This window comes from Protopterus annectens, chromosome 1.part1 (genome assembly GCF_019279795.1).
Source record: "Protopterus annectens isolate FY-2018-M chromosome 1.part1, PAN1.0, whole genome shotgun sequence".
NCBI classification, from domain to species: Eukaryota; Metazoa; Chordata; order Ceratodontiformes; family Protopteridae; genus Protopterus; species Protopterus annectens.
In genome coordinates, this window is record NC_056726.1 from 341,142,630 (window position 1) to 341,165,469 (window position 22,840).

The following is a 22,840-nucleotide window of genomic DNA, read 5'->3' on the forward strand; positions in this document are numbered from 1 at the left end:
TGAGTGTTGAGTATGGCTGAGCAATTATCTCTATATTCATGGATGGTACCCTGTCATGATTAGGGGTGCCACATACGACTACCTGAATGGTTTGGTGAAGTAACTATCAAAGGAAAGACTACTGTCCAGCTGCATCCCATACACACACAGTTGCCATTATGTTGACCACTGCCTAGGTGGTAGTTCATGGGTACAGGGTTTTTAACATAGGGGATGACAATGCAATAATTAGCTGTCAAATTGTGGCCATACGTCACACACCACACATCTGATACACAAAGGCCCTTCTGTATGTTGAACGCAGCACACATTGAGTCAACTATTGCTCCTAGTTCATAGTCATTTACAAACATCAATAGGCAGATGCCTTCTGTGTTAGTCTGTGTGGTATAGATAACAAAGAGGGGGAGTACCAGGAATGAACTCTGTATTACTGTGGCTGGCACTGGTTTGATGTGCATGTATTAGTCAGACACCTTCTGTAGTGTTGGTTCTGCCAGCAGTCCAGTTGCCAACCACTCCTGTGACATAGGAATATACACCTAGTTTAAGTGTAGCTGGAACACAGTATGGGTGATGGTGTCCTACGACCTGGCAAGGTCATGATATGCAGTGTGAATCAACCCTACTGTCATCTACATCTGTACTGAGTACATCAAATACGTTGATCACGGTTCATGGCCTTAGAGACCAGACTCAGCAGGGTAGTTGTTCACTATTTCCCATTATCAATGGTGTCTCCCACTTTGTTTGGTGTGATAACTGTTGCTGTGCACCATTCGGTGTGTACACAGTCTGACATGGAGCTATGATTGAACATGATGTGTATGTGGATAGCTGATTGTTCTTACATTTGTGTAGGATACACCCTGGGATGTTGACAGGTCCCATGAAAGCTGTATGTATGGCTTTAGAGAGTGCAGCTTGTACCTGCATAGTTGTTATTACAGGAGCCCTGTAGTGTACATGGATATATTACTAAGTGTACCTGTTGGGGGGGTGGGAGTGGGTTTAGGTTCTCCAAGACCCTATCTGGATAAACAGGTGCTATTTCTGTAGGTGCAGTACTTCCCATGCCATAGTGCTGTGCAGCACGGCAGGTCTTGTCATTGCCATTACGATTAATGACACAGCTATAGAATGCTGTGTGCTTGGCCTCATAATATGTGGCTGATTAGTTTCACAGTAGCTTTGTGTGGTTTTATATGGTGTATCTGCATCTTACTGAGGCTGACCAGGGATCACCTACACTCATGTGTGTTCACTCTTGCAACAGTTACTACCTTCTGTGGTACAGTTTAAAGCATGGTACCACCAGTTTGCCTTCTTGTTTGTGTTTGGTTGAATCTTGGTTCTGTTTCAATGGCACAATCACTGCACATATGTGACTGCTTAAGGTTCATTTGTGTAGGATTCAGAATTTGCACATGCATTGTCCATCTGCATGGGTGCCATGACAGTCACCACTTTGCTCTTAGGAAACATAACATTGGCATTGGAGACTGACTATGTGTAGCATACTGTTAGCCCTGTTTGTGTGACTACTGTGATCCAGGTCATTGGGGTTGATGGAATTCAACATGCATTGAGCGCAGGTGTTGGTACATGAGGAGCCTTCCCAGTTCATAATGGAATAGTTAAGAGTAGCCATTATTATGGTTTTCTGTCTCAGACCTAATCTTCCACATTGCAGCACATTATGACAATTGGGAAATCCGTGGCATGGTGGGTGATCTGTCGCAAGGTGCAATTTGAATTCCACTTTGGCACAAAGGTAGTTGCTCAGCATAATGCATCTGAATTTATGCAAGTGCAACTAGCGTGGGCATGTACATATCCTTCAGGAATATGGACACACCTGGGCAAGAGGTGAGGTATGTGTTATAACATGGTAATGCAGGAGTGCTCTCCGGAGCATAGAAACATGTCTCAGCCACTGCACAGATATGTTCTCCATGTTAGGGATTGACATATGTGTGTCCATATAGTGTTTCTGACATGTATCATTGTGTAGCGAGACCCACAGTTGATTGCTTGGCTGTCCCTGTAACAGCAGTGGACCTTCACTTGAACTGTGCATGTTGAAGGCACTATAGGGGAAGCATGGGTCCTAGGCAGTATCCAGATTCCCAGGGGTGACAGGTGCAGGCCCTGTCTGGCAAAGCATCATGGTCTGTCAACCATGTTATCCCAGGCAGACAGATACTGGATACCCTTTGACTTGCACCACTACACTAGACAATTGTGGAATACAATCCTTTTGTCCCTGTACTGCAGTATCATTCTGGCCAATGGCAGAATGCTACCCAGGTCTTGGGACATACCTGCATGGGCTACAAGACCTGACAGTTCCTTCATGTGTTTCCATGCAGTCCAGGCTACTGCATCACAGGTCCTGCACAACAACATGGAATATGCCAGAGCCATGTGTATAGTTCAAAAGGTGGTCTGAGTGCATGGGTATGTGGCTAATCATGGCAGACAGGCAGCTGACAGTATGTATACCCTCATATAGGTTGGTGTGTAACATAGTGCTTGAGCTTGCATTCACAAATGAGTACTGTTGGGCATATTTCCAGCCACATGTTCTGAGGTGTGGCACAATTATGCAAACTATGTCATACAGTTTGTGTATTTCGTTGTCTGTCTCTTTCAGCTTGGGAGGTCACTTGTTTGGCCAGATACTTAGAAGCATCTGTGAATGTGTGTGATTTCTGGTAGTGTGTGTGGGTGTCCTTACTGTATTCTGGTAAGGGTATGTGTTGGTTGTGATGATGAGATGCATGTGTTAACCTACACCTCATGACTGTCCAGTCCAGTCATGGCTGTAGACTGGGCTGCCTTCCAGCTTACCCCTGTAGCTGCATCCAAACAATGTGTGGGGTGTGGTGTTAGGTGGGGTTTGGCAGTGTACATGGCATATAGATTACATGCCCCCAGGATGGCCACAAACACAAAGCTGACATTAGTAAACACCAGTAGCTGACTAGTGGACATGCCTGTATGAGCATTCAGTACTACAAGTACCAAGTACTGTATTGAGTTTACTTATTGCTTATGAAGATGTTTTAGACAGTGATGCTCACATGTAAATATTTGTGTTATGGACGTGACAACACTGGCTATTACGGAAACATTGTAGCTACCTTTAGCAGCAATCCTCCTCTGAGGATCACATCACATCCTGTTAGTTTACAGATGATGCAAGTGTGTACAGGTCTGTTTCCTTCTCTGGGTATACTCACATATCCACCAGGACCATGTGCTCTGTTGGGCACAGATACCTACTCTCCAAACACAGTCATGTATCAATAGACTCTGATGCCACTATCAACATGATTAGGATATAATCAGATAGTGTAAGCCATCACCTATGAAGTGGCTATTACACATGGGCAGCAGTCTCCTACAAATTACACTCCTACTGCAGATGTTACACTGAAGATAAAGATGATATGCAACCTGTTTCATTACCAGTACTGTGCACTACCTTACATACAGTATGTGCAAGCGGCTGTTAGGTTGGCAATGAGAGGTTAGACTACACAAACCTGGTAGTTCAACCAGTGTGTCTCTACTCTCAATATCCACTCTATGTAGGTGTGCACATAGCCATTTGGCCCAGCCATGTAACAAGGGTCACTACACATTTGCATAACATGTACACATGCACAGCTGTTATTGCTTGCAAATGATACTAGAGAGGTCCAGCCCTGTAACAAGGGTCACTACACATTTGCATAACATGTACACATGCACAGCTGTTATTGCTTGCAAATGATACTAGAGAGGTCCAGCCCTGTAACAAGGGTCAGTACACATTTGCATAACATGTACACATGCACCAGCTGTTATTGCTTGCAAACGATACTAGAGAGGACCAGCCCTGTAACAAGGATCACTACACATTTGCATAACATGTACACATGCACAGCTGTTATTGCTTGCAAATGATGCTAGAGAGGACCAGCCCTGTAACAAGGGTCACCACACATTTGCATAACATGTACACATGCACAGCTGTTATTGCTTGCAAACAATACTAGAGAGGTCCAGCCCTGTAACAAGGGTCACTACACATTTGCATAACATGTACACATGCACAGCTGTTATTGCTTGCAAATGATGCTAGAGAGGACCAGCCCTGTAACAAGGGTCATCACACATTTGCATAACATGTACACATGCACAGCTGTTATTGCTTGCAAATGATACTAGAGAGGTCCAGCCCTGTAACTAGGGTCACTACACATTTGCATAACATGTACACATGCACAGCTGTTATTGCTTGTAAACGATATTAGAGAGGTCCAGCCCTGTAACAAGGGTCACTACACATTTGCATAACATGTACACATGCACAGCTGTTATTGCTTGCAAATGATACTAGAGAGGTGGATATTACATGTGTTATGTGCATGGATAGTTACCTAGCTCTTCCAATTATCTTTGCTATCATGCTGCTAAACTGTCAGATGAATGCAAATGATATGTATCCTGTTACTGAGTACTGTAATTGCCAATAGACATAACTACTGTTTGCATAACATAACAGAACTGCTATGTAGAATGGAATACAGATCTGCCTAAAATACTGTACATTACACAGTTATTGGCACAATATCCCACAATGCAAAACATATTTGCACAGTAAGCCCACCTTTGACATGTTCATCTTACTTAGACATCCATACATATGTCGACTGTTACAATATATTGACATATACTATCCCCTGTTATAGCACATACTTGTTGGACCAATCCTGACACTGACAGTGGCTGGAAGCGAATTGGTGAGTTCCAATCCCATGTCATCCCTTGTGGTGTATGAGGAGTTTGCCTTGTGACCTACAGCAGTACACACATAGAATACTACAAGCATTACTACTGCTCAACAATACATCGCTACAAGATAGCTATTTCCACTATATGCATTGATTACACTGCAATTCTTACAGAACAGATACTACATACACAGACATACTACATGTTATACATACCTTCTTAGTAATTGGAGGTGTTATTGACTAGTATAATACTCATTTTTGGTTCGTCTTTCAGTGTTTTGTACTGTCCTACAGGTAGATACAGATGGTTTGAATGTGTGACAAGGCAACCTTTTATAGTTACAGATCAGTAACATGTGCTATCCCGATAACCAATTGGTGTTCCTAAGTAGCTAATTACATGCACATCAGCTGTGCTGCTACTGCCTTAGCCAATACCATGGCAACAGTGGAGTATAATTGAGTACTCCACTTGGGCATTGTCCTTTGCCTTACTTGTGAGGAAGACAGCCTGGAAGTGTTGTTTGGAATCTATTGCAACAGCTGTATGGAGATGAACAGTAATATATTGTGTGTAATGCCTAGAGGGTTTGGTCTAAATGTGAGCACTGCTGTTATATTTCTGAACATTGCTACTTGTGCAGGGTTTGTCTGTACCTAATACTTCTGCATATGTTTCAGTCTGGCCAGGTTGTTTGACCAGCTCAAGGCTGCATACCTATGCATATAATGTTAGGGGGTTTACAGTGTGCTTACCAGACATATTTAGTTTGGTGCTACTGTGTATCATACTGTGCTGATAATCAGTACTCGGTAACACTTCCTGGTGTACGAACCTTTCAAGCCTCTGAAACGGGATTAGTTCATACAAACCCTGTTACATCAGCAGCTGTTCAATTGTATAACAGCAACTATTTCACATAGGGCCATGTTAGTGTGTCTGTGTCCAGGTATGTTAAGGTTTCAGCAGATGTTGTACAGTAGTTGAATAATTCGTTATGGTATGACAGTATGTATTGATATAATTATTTTGGTTGTGGGGTAGATGTTGGTGGGTGTACATAGCACATGCAGGTGTGTAGGAACCCCTTTTATACAACATCTATATGTGTGTGGGTGTTCTTTCCCTATGTGAACACCTATCCCTTAGTGGACTAATACTATGGAGATTGCAGGCTGATTCATTAAGGCACTGTTAAATGCTTCCTGTATAGCATGCAGGTACTGTTAGTCCTTGAATACTTTTGGCAATACATCGGAATGTAATAAAGTTTTGCAAAATGAAAGCTGTCTGTGTATTTCTGTCATGGATATTTGCAATCATTGCAGTTGTGTTGGTAACTGTGTCCATAGAGCATATTTGTAATAGTGTATTGGCATATACTCTTCATATGTTATGTTCATTATGTCTGGGGGGGGGGCGGAATGTGTGATTGCTATGGTCCGTGTTATACTCAGATATGAACACTTCAGATGCTGTCTACACACATGTATGTATGTATGTGTCTATATATATATATATATATATATATGTATATATATATATATATATATATATATATATAGATAGATATATATATATATATATATATATATATATATATGTATATGGGTTCACTACACATTACCGAAAACCCAAAATCCCGACGCCCAGAATACTGAGCCCATAATACCTAGTGCCCACAAGCCCGAGATTTCACAATATCGATGCCCACAATATTGAGTGCCCACAATCTCGAAATCCACATCACAACAGCATTGACGAGCAGTTCATGTGATAAGCCAACACCAAACCACATTCCTATGTGCACAACAACACCCTGAGATGTCATACGACAGAAAACAGATAATGAAAACAAACCCACACCACCGTAACATCTAAACACCATCTCTTGACCCTAACATACTTTACTGTAACACTGATGTAACATAACAACAGACTTATACAGTGTAATAACATCACAAAATGCAAACGGATACTGGAATAACAGCAGTATAACACCTTATATGCAGCTATAACATCTCACATTTTAAGTAGCCTTGCAATACATCTCACAAACTCTAGAGTCGAATAATCAGCTTTATTGTCTAATAACTGTTGAAACTTTTCCTGTCTTTCTACAAGATACCTACGTTTAGGAGAGGGTGGACATCCAGCTGCTAATTGCTCACAAAGGCTATCCACTCTATTCTGTTCTCTACTAAGGCATGTCATTAACACAGAAAGATCTGTAGCCCTATCCCCAAGTAAACATTTCAACCGCTGGTGCCATGACTCCACCGAGTTCTGGGTTCGCGGTAGAAAGAGTCTATTCAACTCAGAAACATTCCAAAATGTCACAGGGAATAAGGGTGGAAACCTACTAATGGCAGCTGACCTAGTAGTAAACTTCCTTACCCTACCGAGTACATACCAGTCTGTAAAATACTTTATTAATTCTCTACCCTCTTCAGGAAATGACCCCTTCAACTCAGTGAACATTGGTATTACTTCTGACTCATCAAGGAATGTGAGTCCAACCAAAGACTTAACAGATAACTGGAACCCATGGCATCTGTTGTAAAGTGATCCTAACCCTAGCTGTTGCACTTTTCGCCACACATTCATGCCAAAGTGAAAAAGGCAACCCTTGTCAGTAACATCAGTGAAGTTAAGCTGAATACTTTTAATGGCTGCTACCTCATAACCACACAAGATATATTGTAGTGACAGGTTTAATTCCTGGCAAGCAAACAAATGCAAAACACAGTGCCACAACATATTATATGCACAGAGTGACTTTTTGGACATTAGAGCATAAATAAGCAGGACAGATTTACTATAGCCACAACACTTAATTATGCCATGAATACTGTATAATTGATGACATATAGTGTCCTTACAGAAGTACGTTCCGTCCATCATCCAAATTGTTGCTACACTTAGATCATTTAGATTGTTAACTGTGTACCTGAGCCTGTGTCACTAGCCCGTTTGACAACAAATTCACCGGTTTGTAAGGGGAATTTACTTACATCTAGTGTCTCCAGTGTCAAATTAGGTATGTGAACCACACCTGCAGTCTTACAACTAACTCGCTGTATTTGCTGAAGCATTGCCTTCCTATTTGGAAGGCTTGGAACACAAGCTAGCGAGGTGGATGCTACCGCATCCTCCACTAGTAAACAGGGAGTATCCCTGGATATAGAAGCCTTGTCTCGGAGTGATCCACAAACGCTGTAGTGTTCTACTTCGAATGGATCACCCGCATGATTATGAGGCATAGATTTCTTCAGTAATTCACCCTCAGAGAGTGAATCAGTGACCATTCGACCCTTGCATGTGTTGCTTCTTTTAAATTTACAACACCAGTAACGCTTGCTACCGGTCTTGCGTTCTAAGTGATAAATGTACCCATCTATAATGAGCACCTCCTTACATTTTTGTGATCTGAGGCATGGATAAAGCACACCAACACTACCAGGTGCATCATAGGCTGTGTTTGCCATCCCTGCAACGTCAGCCGTTGAACAGCTTACATTCTGTTACACCCACTTTTATACTTCCAGGTCTGTTGACGTGTAAATAACATTGTTACTATATCTGCTAGTGCACTATTTTCCTGACTTACTAACTTTTACTAAATTACTGACGACATATGTACGGTACTGTTATACTTCAGCAGTTGTAGTCAGCATTTCACCATTATGGTATTGTGGGCGTCGGTATTGTGAAATGTCGGGCTTGTGTGCATTAGGTAATGTGGGCTCGGTATTCTGGGCGTTGGGATTATGGGTTTTCGGTAATGTGTAGTGAACCTATATATATATATATATATATATATATATATATATATATATATATATATATATATATATATATATATGGATCTAGGACACTTGCTCGAAAAAGCAAGTGTCGATCACATATATATATAGATGTATATAGATGTATATAGATGTATATATATGTATAGATGTATATAGGTAGATATATAGATAGATATATATATATATATATATATATAGATATGTATAGATATAGATATATATATATATATATATATATGTATATCTGTATATATATAGCTATATATATATATATATATATATATATATATATATATATATATGTATATGTGTGTGTGTGTATATGTATATTATTGCATACATTTATCTGTACCTCCATAGCTGTGTAGATGTTTTTAACCTATCTATATATCTACATATATATGTAGATCTGTACATATCAACATGTCTCTATGTAGCTCTCTCTCTCTCTCTATAAATATATATATATATATATATATATATATATATATATATATATATATATATATATATATATATATATACATACAAGCATACTCCTTTCATTGGGTACATGGCGGGTTGTCCTATTTCAACACATTCCTCCATTTTGTGTTTTAACCTGTCTGCATGCACAACTAGGATAGATACATCTCAGGTAGCTTAGTGTTAGGTTACTCTGAGGATGAAGTACATGGTTGCGGGTTCTAATCCTGGAAGGTGTTATTATTTTCCCTCTCAGAGAAGGCAATGGTAGGGAAAGTATGAATAAGCACATTTAATCAGTTGTACGCAGGTTTGCCTGTGGTCTGCGCGACATTAAGCAAAGGTTAAACTTGTGAAGCGCTTCTCCGTTTACCGTGTTTCAGTGCCGCTTACTGTCATTCAAACCCGTGGAAACCCACTTACAACTGCTTAAGAGTGCTTTAATCCACCTGCATTCAACAGCCCGTATTCTGGCCCTCAAAATAACTTAACAGCCCTTGCAGGTCTTGAACTTCAGACCATAAACACCACAGTCACTGACTTTACCTCTAAAGCATCTGAGATATGTACAAATGTTATGGTGTTTAGAATATACATTTTACTACAGGCATTCCTCACTACTGAAAACAAATGTGACAGTCAGTTGGTGTACATATGTATGATACATGTTAATGTTCATATGTTTGTGAAATTAGGTGTTGCAATGTGCCATAACAAGGTGTATTATGAATGAGAAAGGTTCTTGTTTTGTGTCCTTTTTATATTGTCCCCATACTCCATGTATACCCCTCCAGTTCACTTATTGAACATCCGACCCAGACCCTCCTTGATGCATGATTTCATTACCCATCATTCCTCCCCCACACCAATCTTCACATACACAACAACCATCTCTTCTATGGTGAATTAGGTTAATATTAATAGTTATAATACCAGAGTTGCATGTGTTTTGCGTACACTCCAATTCCTTTGGAGTGCTTCTGTGTCAAGAAGTGTGTTCATAGATGTTTATATATATCGCTATTGATGTAACTATCTATATATATATATATATATATATATATATATATATATATGGGTCTACCTGACATGGTCGACAGTTCACATAGTCGACAGTTTATTTGTTCGACAGTTCATTTGATCGACAAGCATGTAGGAGGGGGCTTCCCCCACACCCCCGATGGGGGGCTGTGCCCACACCCCCCTAACTATATATATCAACTCCAGGGTTGCACAACATTGGGGAAGGGGGCAAATCTGCTTGTCGACCAAATAAACTGTCGACCAAATCAAAGTCGATCAAATGGCTTGTCGACCATGTCAGGTAGACCTATATATATATATATATATATATATATATATATATATATATATATATATATGCAGACATCACTGACATGCATATTTATATATATATATATAGATATATATATATATATATATATATATATATATATATATTTCGTATTAATTTGTAACAGTAATACATGTGTAGACTGGAATGTGTTGGTTCACAAACTACAGTATATTACAATGTACTGTACTGTACATATGTACACAAAGTGAATGTACCATTTGTGATCATTACAGCAGAATGCATATGTTATAAGGTGTAGTCTCAAGACTGTGAAACATGTATACACCTCAGATGGCTTAGTGGTAAGTCTCATGACTATAGTGTGCATGGTCCAGGGTTCAACAACTGCGATGCTTTAAAAATGTTTTTTACTCCAGAATAAGGCTCATTTAAGCAGTTGTAAGCATGTTTAAAAGTGTTTGTGTGACATTATAGCAGCGGTTAAACACAGTTAAACAAACTTTGTAACATAACCTGTGCGTGCAAACATGTTCACATCCGCTAACTACTCAGGATATATACATGTCAGTGAAGTAACATCTCACTATGAGCTTACATAACATTACATTCTCTGTTGACTGTACTGTCCAGCACACATGGGTTTATATGGGTGTTTCGAATGTTTATTATACAGACGATTACTACCTATATATGCAAGCTGTGGTTTAGGTATACTTTTGAACATGATAAACATCCCTGCCTTTATTGGGATTGGGACCTCGAATGCACAGATGTTATGCAGATGCTGTAACCATTACACTGTTGACATTAATGTTGCTTCCGCCTATTTCCTATTTAGATGATTTCTATGTGTAAGCTAGGCTAAGCAAAGGGAGGAGGCCCCCAAACCCACTCATCTTCACTTACTCCTGAAATAACAACATATAACAAATTTACTGTGAGACAATACATTACATTCCTAACTACATTAGGCATAGCCCCTCACTGACACACTTCACGGGAAACCTTGTTGTGTGAATGGGTAACAGAATATACACCCCTGGGATCATGTGTCTCAAAACCATACAGCCAGGGGGTGGGGGAGCCTGTCCAGTTTGATAGCTGTGAGACCTGTTGGGGAAATTGAATGGTATTGAATTGTCACATTAACATGCCCTCTTTAGATCACTAAGTGCCCTTATCACCCTCCACAACCCCAGTCTTCAACAGCTTACAGCAACTTTGCCTGGAATTGCTTCATTGGCTATGCTTGACAAAGGCTCAGTTACTTCATCAATGGTGCAGAGAAAGCCAGCACACTGTAGCTATGCTTCTAATTGCCCTTGGGCAGATACGTAGTAGGCTATCTGTGAACCTCTAAAGTGCAGGCCATCACAGCCATAATATGTGAATAAACAGACATTCAGATCACAATTTACAGTAAGAAATAACCATGTAGTCAGGAAACAGTTAAGTACAACAAGAACATACAGAACACTGATTCTTAGTCACTCCAAAAGCCTATCTTGGAAGCTAGAAGACTTGTATAAGTTTAAGGCTTTCTATTGCTTACCAGTAGGTTACCTACAGGAGAGATGAAAAACAAGCACAGATGGGAAACATGCATGCAACAATACCATACCGGCATGTGTGTCAACCTTAGGCTTTGGAATACTGGCCAAGGCAATTGCCGCCCCCATGGTGCCTTATTTAGGAGAGTCTCGAAGGTGAATACCAGCTCTGTAAACAGCACAATAGCAGAATCAATGAGGGTTATGCTACTCAAAACCAGGGGTTGTGATCATAACATGCATGCACTCACAGCACTTCTCAGGATGGACAACATCAACATCTGTGCACTAACTGAGATCTATCTTAAGGCTCCTGAGAGCACACCAGCACTACCAGACTACAACCCATACCACACATTTCGGCCACATAACATAGAGTGACACAGACATGGAGGGGTGTATCCATATTCATCAGAGATACCTACACCTCCAGGTTAGTGGGGCAGCATGATACCTCTGAGATCATCTGTGTGCAGCTAACATCAGCCACAACTGCAATGTAAACTGTGGCCTGGTATGGATCACCCTCCATGACCCAGGACCACCACTCCACCTACCTGGAGACAGTGGAGAACATGACAGTCCTAACACACACCCTTGGCATTTTCCGATGTCAACTACCATACCATTAACTGGGAAACTTACTCCAGTACTCACTTCCAGGCCCAGCGCTTCCTGGAATTTATCACCTCATATGCGCTGTATCAGGTAGTAACCTCCCTAACAAGGGGTGGAAACATACTAGAAGTGGTCATTACCAACATGGTCAACAGGTGCACCACAGCGGAGGTTAAGCAGTCACTGGTTAGATCTGACCATGAAATATTCACTGTTTCCACACCCAAGCATCTCCCCCACCCACGGATACCACAGTGTATACCTTTCCTACAGCTAAATTTACACTACTAGTCACAGGGGTGGAGGGTTTCAAGCCCCCACGCTAAGGATAAACACTGCTCAAGATACAGACAGGTTTACAAATGCAGTCTATAAGCACCTACACGGATGTATGGATCGTGCCATCACTGGTAATACAAGACTCACTCCTCCTAGACAAGGACACCAGTCTGGTAGACCTCTGCAATAAACAGGTTATACTACAGAAGTAGGACAGTGTTCCAGACAAACAGCAAATCCCACGAAGGGCAGACATCCGTGACCACTATTAGTATGATACGTAGGTCCCTCATGATATCATCCAAGGCTAACATCAGCAGGAGAATACGCAAGGATTCGAAAGATAACCACAAAGCTTTCTTTGGCTATGTCAAGGATCTAAGTGGTGACATACAGATTTGCACTGTGCTGGTGAAATATAGCACAAAACATGCTGACCCTACTGATATCGCCAACATCCTTACAGATACATTCAGTGCATACTTCACCCCCTAAAGAGCCCACAACACTACCCGAAAGGTACAGTATCCTACACATCAGAGACACACAGGTGGAAATGGCCCTCTCTAACAGCAGAACACAGCATCAATGGAGGCAGATGTTGTCCCAGACTGCATCTTGTAAACTGTACAAGGCAACCTGACCTCCCTCCTAACTAACCTTTCCAACCTCAACCTCTCCACAGGCTACATGCCCACACAATGGCATGTGGCAATGGATATTCCACTCCATCAAGGTGGAATCACAAGTGACCATGGTAACTACCACCCCATAAGCCTGACTAGCCAGGTCTGCAATGGTATGGATCGCATCCTCATGGCACTCATTAACAAAGACATTGGTAACCTCAGAACACATGACCCAACCCAGGTCAGCTTGGTTGAGTGCAGTTCATGCCTACTGAACTTGTTTGATGTCTTACATACAGTCACCAAGATGTTAGATGATGGGGGAGGTGGTTCACACATACTACCTGGACCTTGACAAGGCTTTTTACACAATGCCCCACTCAGGTATTATTGATAAACACACCAGCCTGTACATACACCCATACATCACAGGTTGGGTTGCCAACGGGCTTACACACAGAACCCACATGGTACGACTAGCGGTTTCCAGGTCCAACTCTTGACCAGTCACGACTGGTGTCCCACAGGACTCAGTCCTGGGAGCCCTACTGTTTGGTATATACTTCTCAGAGGTACAGGCAAACACAGGTGGACTACGGCAGACCATGTTTGGCAATGACTGTGAACTGGGAGTCATGATTGATAGTCCAGCTGACACAGACATCCCTCAAGGGGCCTCACAGAGACTGTCACAGGGTGTCAATGTCATGGCCTCCAGCCAAGTGCCACTAACTGCATGGTCATTCCACTGTGGAATATTAAGCACCCACATATTAACACATAAGTGGCAGCCACTTTAATACGGATGAGGTAATGGGATATCTGGGGACTAAGGTAGATAGTGATCTCCCCTTTGACAATCATATCTCCAAAGTAGTTAGGACATCCTTCTATGTAGGCCATCTGATTACTAAAGGGTTCCCATCTAGACATACTGGGGTTACAGTGCCCCTTTACTCATCACTCATCAGTCCCATCATAGGGTATAATAACCCATTTGGGATGCACCTCAGAAGACACTTCCAACAGCTGGGATGTCCACGAATGTACCTCGCCAAGGGGAATACTGGCCTCCAACATATGGCCTATGCAGCCAGACTGAATAAACTCCTGCTTTACTCAGTGGCATCTCATTTAACCAGAGATGATCTCTGCTGGCCAACACAGCCATGTCGAACACAGGCTTAATGGATATGCTCTACCTATGGGAATCCATGTCACAGTGAGCCACACACTGTAGTAAGCTGAACCTTGCCACAACAATAACTGGAAGATGCTGGAGGGATGGATTCCTATCACAGACAACCCCATACTTTGGAACAACATCCCTAACTGCATTATACAGAGCCACTCACTAACACTCTGCAAGAGAAACCTTGAAGAGTGGATGGGGAAGAGTAGATGCACCCCAGGGATCCTGCCATTGGCTCTGCTCCACAGAGGGACAGTTAATGAATCAATGGGGTGGCAAAAGCTGACAAATTTTGGCTGGGCTTATGAATGGCCTCTGGAAGTTGGCCAAGTACCTACCTATGAATCTATACATACAGTATCAGCACATGCTGATAGCTTAATTTACTGTTCAGGTGTTGACTTACCTTGTGCCAATGGCAGTTGTGTGTGCAATAGTTGTGGGCTGCCTGTGTTGGATGCACAGAGTAGACTGCCTATACATGACAATTTACAGGTAGCCTTGTGTGTGTGCCATCCCTTTTTCTCTGTGTGCAGGTGGAGAAAGGTGTCAGTCCCTAGGTGCCTACACTGTCAGTGTGTGTGCTATACGTTCCCTCTTTGCCAAGGTGTGTGCATACTGGGCACGCCTCCATCTGCCTACTGGGGCTGGCTCAGGGTGTTCATGGTCTGAGTACCTCTGTGCCTGTGGGGCCTTTGGCAATGGTGGTGGGCAGTGAGGACCTTCACCATTCTGTCCCTGCTGCAGCTGTTTCCACAGGACCATATTGTGTAGCATGGCACATACTATAAAGATGTGGGCACACGTGCCTGTAGAGTACTGCAAGGCTCAACCAGATATGTCCAAGCAACAGAACCGTGATTTCAGAATCCCAAACACATGCTTTATGATGATTCTGGTTTGTGCATGTGCCTCATTATGGCGTTCCTGCATGGGTGTGTGTGCATTTCTGATGGGAGTCATCATCCATGGTTCCAGTGCATAGCCAGCATCCCTGAACAGGTAGACATTTGGGATGACCCCCTGGCAAATAACTGATACAGCTGTGAGGCATGCCAGATGTGGGAGTCATGATAGTTTCCAGGGCTGCCAGCACACACATCCATGATAATGCCCAGGGCATTGCACACGACCTGGCAGTTGATGGAGGGGTATCCCTTGCGGTTTATGCAGCGCCTACCCTGCTCACTGGGTGGTGACTTGATGTGTATGTGCGTGCAGCCTATTGCACTCAGTACCTTCAGGTATTCTGCCACATGGTGGAAGAGATGCATATTGCTGGCCAACTCCTCCTGCATTCGGGGGAAGTATATGTGCTCATTGGCCTGTGGTAACATGGCATCCAGGAAGTGGTATACTAGCATGGATGCTGATGCCTGTGAGATCCCCATGATATCCCCAGTTAGTCTTTGAAAGGTACCTGTAGCTAGTATTCTCAGGCTTACACATACCTTCGTATCCACTGGGATGGGGTTCCCCTCTGTTTGTTCTGGCTCTGAGGTGTGGCCAGCACAGCTCCACAAGTTGCTGTATGATGTCCCTGTCCACCCTGTAATGCTCTACTATCTCCAGATCATGTAGCCCCTGGTAGGTTACCATGGGTCTGAGCACTCTCCTCCTCCTCTGGTGCCTGAGGTGGTCGTGTGCATCATCCACCACACCACCTTCAGTCTCAAACACATGCTGGTGGATCAAAGCTATGGCAGCCCCACACATGTACATACTAAAAGTTCTCCGTCTGTATACACCACTGGTGCAGAGTGTATGGGAATACACAAATGTGTGTGAGGGGCTTTCACACTTTATACTATTGTGCTATGGATGCTACTGATGTCAGTGGGTGTTTATGAGCTATTCCAGCTGCAGCATGTCTTAATTATGGGTTTTACAATGAGTACTGCAAGTGTAGGGCCTTTACTGCGGAGATATGCTTGCCTGCCTTGATTAATCTGTTGCCCTTTAATTCACTTTTAAACCTGGATCCCCTCCCATTATCAGGCATGCATCCACCTGCCATCTTTCTTGTTTTGTACTTTCCCTACCCAGTCATGGCAAAATGTGTCTTGTAGCTGATATACTGCAAATCAGCTTTGTTCTGCTTTCACACTTTACTGTTTTCTTTGCAGTACAGCCCCTCCCCTTTCCTGTTCTGCAGGTAGCTGCTTGCAGCCTTGTTAGCTGTTGTCAATGGCCCACTGTTGGCTCCTAGGTGTTAATTAGTCATTTGTACTCCAATTTCACTGCTGCAGCATTTCCTTATTTCTTTCCTATATCCTTCCTGTTTCAGGTGCAGTGCGTGCCGCGCAAACCCATTTACCGGGTTTACGCGTGTTTTCATCTCCATTCACATGCATACTCGGTTACCTTGTGTAGTTTCAGCTAAGCAAAGCTATGGCCAGTTCAACACACCCCTATCCTGCAGCTTTGCCTAGCTAGGGGCAAACCAGTTTAGCAATGCTCCAATGTGCTTACAGCAATGGTGACACATACCTCTCTTGATGTCATCTTTATCTCAAGGGCACACCTCGGTGTTATAATGCTATGCTGTGAGGTGCATCCTTACACCAGCAGGGAATCTGTGATTCACTATTACTCCTCTCATTTGCATGGCATTGCCTACTAATTCCTAGCTACCGCGCATAACACTGTCACAGCCCCTTAGCAACCCTTGCTCCATAGTATGGTATAGCCTGCCTGCCATTGACTATTATGGGGAAATCATGATATGTGTTACATTGCAGTTTTATTCGAAATTTTTATATTTTCCTTGCGATCCACTTTGCGCACCACTGCCCTGTGCTTCCACGTCGCGATAGTGCGACTATATATATCAAATGTTAATTTTATATTTTGTACATGTTTTTTTATGCCAATGGCTATATATTTAGTCATTGGCATATATTAACAATATAATACATGTGTTTGGTCGGCTGTCATGGCTCCGATTTTATGTTTGCAAAAATGTAAACCTTTTTCTACAGTTTACATTTCTGCATGTATGCCTGCACCACTTCCTGGATCACTACATACTTTCATTTGCATGCGACACTGCTGCACATAGGGTAATTAGCATACAGGGCCCAAGAGTTGTGTGGGCGTAGCATATGCAGGTAGTGCACATGGGAGCAGCTTGTACCTGGATCACTGGGTGGCCATATTTGGTGTTAGAACGCCGATGTTACGCCTGCACCTGGCTCAAGCTTTATGAATCCTGGGGAGAATCTTTCAGGGCCACTAGAAACCTCTTTAACCACAACCTCTGAACAAGCTTTTGTTCTAAAGAAATGGAGGACTCCAACAGTTGTCTCTGTGCAAGAGGGGGGCCCATCAACTGACCCAGGGAACTACAGACCCATAAGCTTGACCAGTCTTATTTTCAAGGCCTTGGAGAGAATTATCATGGACCTGATCAATAATGACATAGGAACTCCCCAAACTCTGGACCAGACTCAATTTGGCTTTGTCAAATGGAGGTCTTGCCTGCTCAATCTGGTGGACTTCTTGGAGAAAATCCACTAGAGCCATAGATGAGGGTAAAATGGTACACACCTCTTATCTAGACCTGGCTAAAGGTTTTAACACAACGCCCCACCCAGGGATCATAGGTAAACTTATTGAGTTAGGCATAAACCCCTACATTTTCAGATGGCTAGCCAACTGACTCACTGACAGGACACGTTGTCTGGATAGGTGTCTCCACTTCCAATAAGAAACCTGTTACTAGTGGTGTCTCACAAGGCTCAGTGTTGGGACCCCTCCTGTTTCGTATATACTTCTCTGAATTGAAGGCAAGTGTTGGAGGTCTCTGGCTCACCAAGTTCCCTGATGACTGTAAGCAATCATTGAATTCACAAATGATGTAGACATCCTACAAATAAGCCTAAAAATGACAAACTACTGTTGCCAAAAGCATAGTCTGAGACTAAGTGCTAAAAATGCATAATAATACCCTTTGGTAAATCAGATATCCCTGCAAATTATAATATTGATAACACACCCCTAAAGATAGACCCAGTGGTGAGCGACCTAGGAACACAGATAGATAGTAACTTAAGCTTTGACCACCAGGTAGCTATGGTAGTGAGAAAATCCTTCTGTGTGGCTCAACTTATAAGTAAAGTCATGGCATCAAGATAAAAGGAAGTCATAGTGCATTTGTATTCAGCCCTCCTCAGACCCCAGTGCTCCCTTCTGCATGTACCTAACCAGGCACTTACAGCAACTGGAGTGGTCCCAGAAGTTTCTCACTTAAAAAATACAAAGTGTAAGACGTGTCTTATGCAGACTGAATAAAGGCCCTATCCCTTTTCTCCATCTCATACTGTTTATTGAGAGGGGACTTATGCCTGACATACAAGGCAATCTCTGATCCAGCCCTGATAAAAAGTTACATATTTGCACGAATAATTATATGAGGGTTACGCATTCCATAGACCTGAACCTTATTTGTGACTCTAACAGAACATGCTGGAGAGAGAGGTTTGTATCCCAAAGACTACATCACCTATGGAATAAACTTCCCATCTTCGTCAAACAAAGCCCGTCCCTCACTCTCTTCAAATAGAGTTAGCATAAATGGATGGGGAACTGTAAATTTACTCCCAGGGTACTGCCCATGTCCCCTATGGACAACAGCAGTTTGTAAAATGACTCAGGGCTCCAACACCCATAGACCCACGACCCTGATACTACCTCATCCCATATGTGGGGAATTAAGATATAATATTGTCATATCCTGGGTATTATTCACTAGGCTTGTAAAGGCTGTTGCCATTAGCCTAGTAATCATCTATGAACCTGTTAATCCTAGCCAAATTTCCCATCCTTAAGGTAAGAATCAAACCCTGTACCTTGAATCTGTGAGGTAAACACCTTAACCATTATGACAACCCAAGACCTGTAACATAGACAATAGCCTCTACTCATCAGGTTTTATAAATTTGGCTGAATGACTTACCACAGCTTTCTATACTTTTGTCAAGGGCTTCAGCATGTTTAGATGATATACTTGCCCAGGACATCTCTTTCCTGTCTATTCGACTCTGTAATTCATGTTCCTCAATTCGTCTGTGATCTCAAAAGATCCTTGCCTCTCATCTAAAATGTTGTTCTTGGCAGAGCAAATTAAGGTTAACACATGGTCCTTAGCCTGGAATTCTCTATTTCTAGCACTTCTGTAGTGAATTCCTTGGTGTGTTTTTTGCCATTTCAGCATGTTCTCAGATTATGGACATTACTACATTTAATCTAACTTGGAGGCTAGTATGATATTCTAGTGTACTCTTAAATGGAATCTTTTCCTCTTACCATGTCTCTTTGGCAATGCCCAACAGCATCCTGGGGTATCTGCTATATATATGTCCAAAAGAGCTAAACCCCATTGACACCTGAAAGACTTCTTGAATGGCAACAGGCCATACAGTAGGAGTTAGTCTCAATTCTTCCCATCCACTTCAATGCCCTACTTAAGCATTAACTTATTTTTTTTTTTATTTTATTTTATTTAAGTTTGATGACCAGGGAAGTACACTTGGCAAAGAAGAGCCCGTTTTCAGTGGACGCCCAGGGAGAAAAGCTCCACAATAATTACAAGTTACATTTCACATGTTACAAAAGGACATAGTTCATACAGCTAATTAAACATTTACAGATAAGCTCCATGATATTTGCAATTGACTTGTCACAATGTTGCAAAAATGAAAAGGCATAATTCAATACAGAAATGTCAACATTTACATAAAGTGAATATTTTTGTTATAAACTCAATTGTAGGTTAACATTTCAAAATATATAGCTACTAGCCATTATTATGTTAGGAAAATATTATACATGCAGAGGGTAATAGTATAATTGAGATTGGAGAGTACAGTACAATAGATAATAGAGAGAAAATTCGTTTTTGGTAGGGGAGGGATTGTTTTGGGTGGGATGAAGTAATAGTAGAGGTAGTTGGATGAGTCAGTGCAAGGTGGAATGGGGGGGTTAATTTGGAGCATGGTAAAGACATTCCCATTTGGAAAAAAGATGAGAGAGTAGCTGAGATTTGAAATGTGTATGCTTAGGTAGGTTGTGTAGGTGTGTAGGGAGAGAGTTCCACTGTTTACCTAAGGAGTGGGACAGCGGTAGATGGCCAGGAGGTCGTGCAGGTTTGTGGACCTGAAGGAGATTTTGGTTTTTGGATCTCACTGACCAGCTGGGAATGTAAGGTTTTAAGGAAGTAGCAAGAGCTGGACAATTGGCAGGTTTAAAGATGAGCTTGTGGGCAATGGTGAGTTGTAGGTAACTGAGGTAGTTGGGTAGTTCAAGCCAGTTGAGGGTGAGGAGGGAGTGGCAGTGGTGGAATGAGTTTTATGAATTGGTTGAAAATTTGGAGAGCTTGTGGTAGCAGGATTCAAGTTTAGACCGAAGGCCAAGATAGAGATTGGTGAAAAGAGGGGCAGCATATATAAGGGAGGGATTGTAGGAAGGTGGATGCAAGAGTTTGATGGGTAGAGGAGCTTAGGAAGCAGTTGTGCCTGTAGAGGAGACCAAGCAATTTTCTTGATTGCGGAGCAGATGTGGGTGTCAAATTTTAGTTCTTCATCAATAATGATGCCAAGAAGCTTGGTGTTGGAAATGATTTCAAGGAGGGTGTTGTTTTGGCTTTGTATGGTGAATGGGGATTTGTCAATGGAGTTTTTGGCAGGAGAAAAAAACATTAGTTTGGTTTTATTTGCATTTAGTGCCAAATGGTTAGACTGCATCCAGGTTTCTGTTCTGGAGAAGGTTAGTTGGGTTTTTGCTAGGAGCTCGGAGCGGAAGAAGGCTGAGCAGATGATTGTTGAGTCATCTGCATATTGGATGATAGATGAGTCTGGGATGGATTGGTTAAAGTTGTTAATGAACAGGTTGAAGAGAAGAGGGCGAAGAACAGAACCTTGTGGGACACCTGTGGGTGTGAGAAGGAAGGGGGAGGTTGAAGTTTTCCATTGGATATCTTGTTGGCAGTTGGACAAGTAGCTGGAGAACCAGGCGATGGTGGTGGGAGAGAGGTGTAGGGTGGAGAGTTGGGATATAAGTAGGGTGTGTGAGATGGTGTCAAAGGCCTTTGACAGATCTAGGAATAATGTGGATACAAACTTGACTGAGTCACATTCAAGGTTTATGGTTTAAAGAAAGGAAGTTTAAAGTCCTGTTGAAATGTTTCACAATGTTGTCAGTCAAGGATGAGATACTAAAATTCCAAGTTGTTTTAATTTAAAACATTAGCATAAATGATGCATAATTTTAGACATAAATGTGGTCCCTTGATCAGTAAATATCTCCTTTGTTATCACCACTCTGGAGAACAGTAGAACTAGCTTTACTGCTCTAGGTTTAGCATTGGTCTTTCTGAATAAAAATGTCCTCTAGATATTTAGTAACATAGTCTATGGTTATCAGTACATACTGACATCTCATCTATTTCTGGACTTATATAGCAGCCTGACAATATCCGTGACAATCCACTTAATAGGCACCTCTGTTATAGGCACGAGGATAAGAGTATTTTTAATGTCAGTCTGTGGCTATATTTTAACACTTGGGGCACCCTGCACAAACATTTTCAAGTTCTTTTATTATACCAGGCCAAAACAATCTGGCTAAAATTCCAGCCTTTTGGATTTATGCCTAAGTGTCCCTGCAGTACATAACTAAGTTCCAGTTTCGTATCTTTATTTCTGAAGGATCTGGATTCAAACAACCAATTTATTTCTTCCTAGATTTGCAATAAGGGTGGGGTGAAGATGGCACCTGCTCTGGGCACAAACTGTTAGGTGGCATGATTAGCATGTGCCAATGGTATTGGAGTACATTGCCGGCAATGATTTATGAAGTCACAAAGATGTCGCAACTTCATAAATGAATGCCAATAATGCATTTGTAGTCATGGCTGAGGCACTGTAGCACCCAGCATGTGGCAGTTTATCTGTAGCAAGCTGCTTGTTACATTTTTTGCAAGCAGCTTATTACAATTTCAGAAGAGGTTTTTTTTTTGTGTGTGTGTGTGTGTGTGTGTGTGTGTGTGTGTGTGTGTGTGTGTGTGTGTGTGTGTGTGTGTGTGTGTGTGTGTGTGTGTGTGTGTGTGTGTGTGTGTGTGTGTGTGTGTGTGTGTGTGTGTGAGCATGTCTGTGCGTCTCTATGTGTGTCTGTTTGTGTCTTCAACTCTGAGA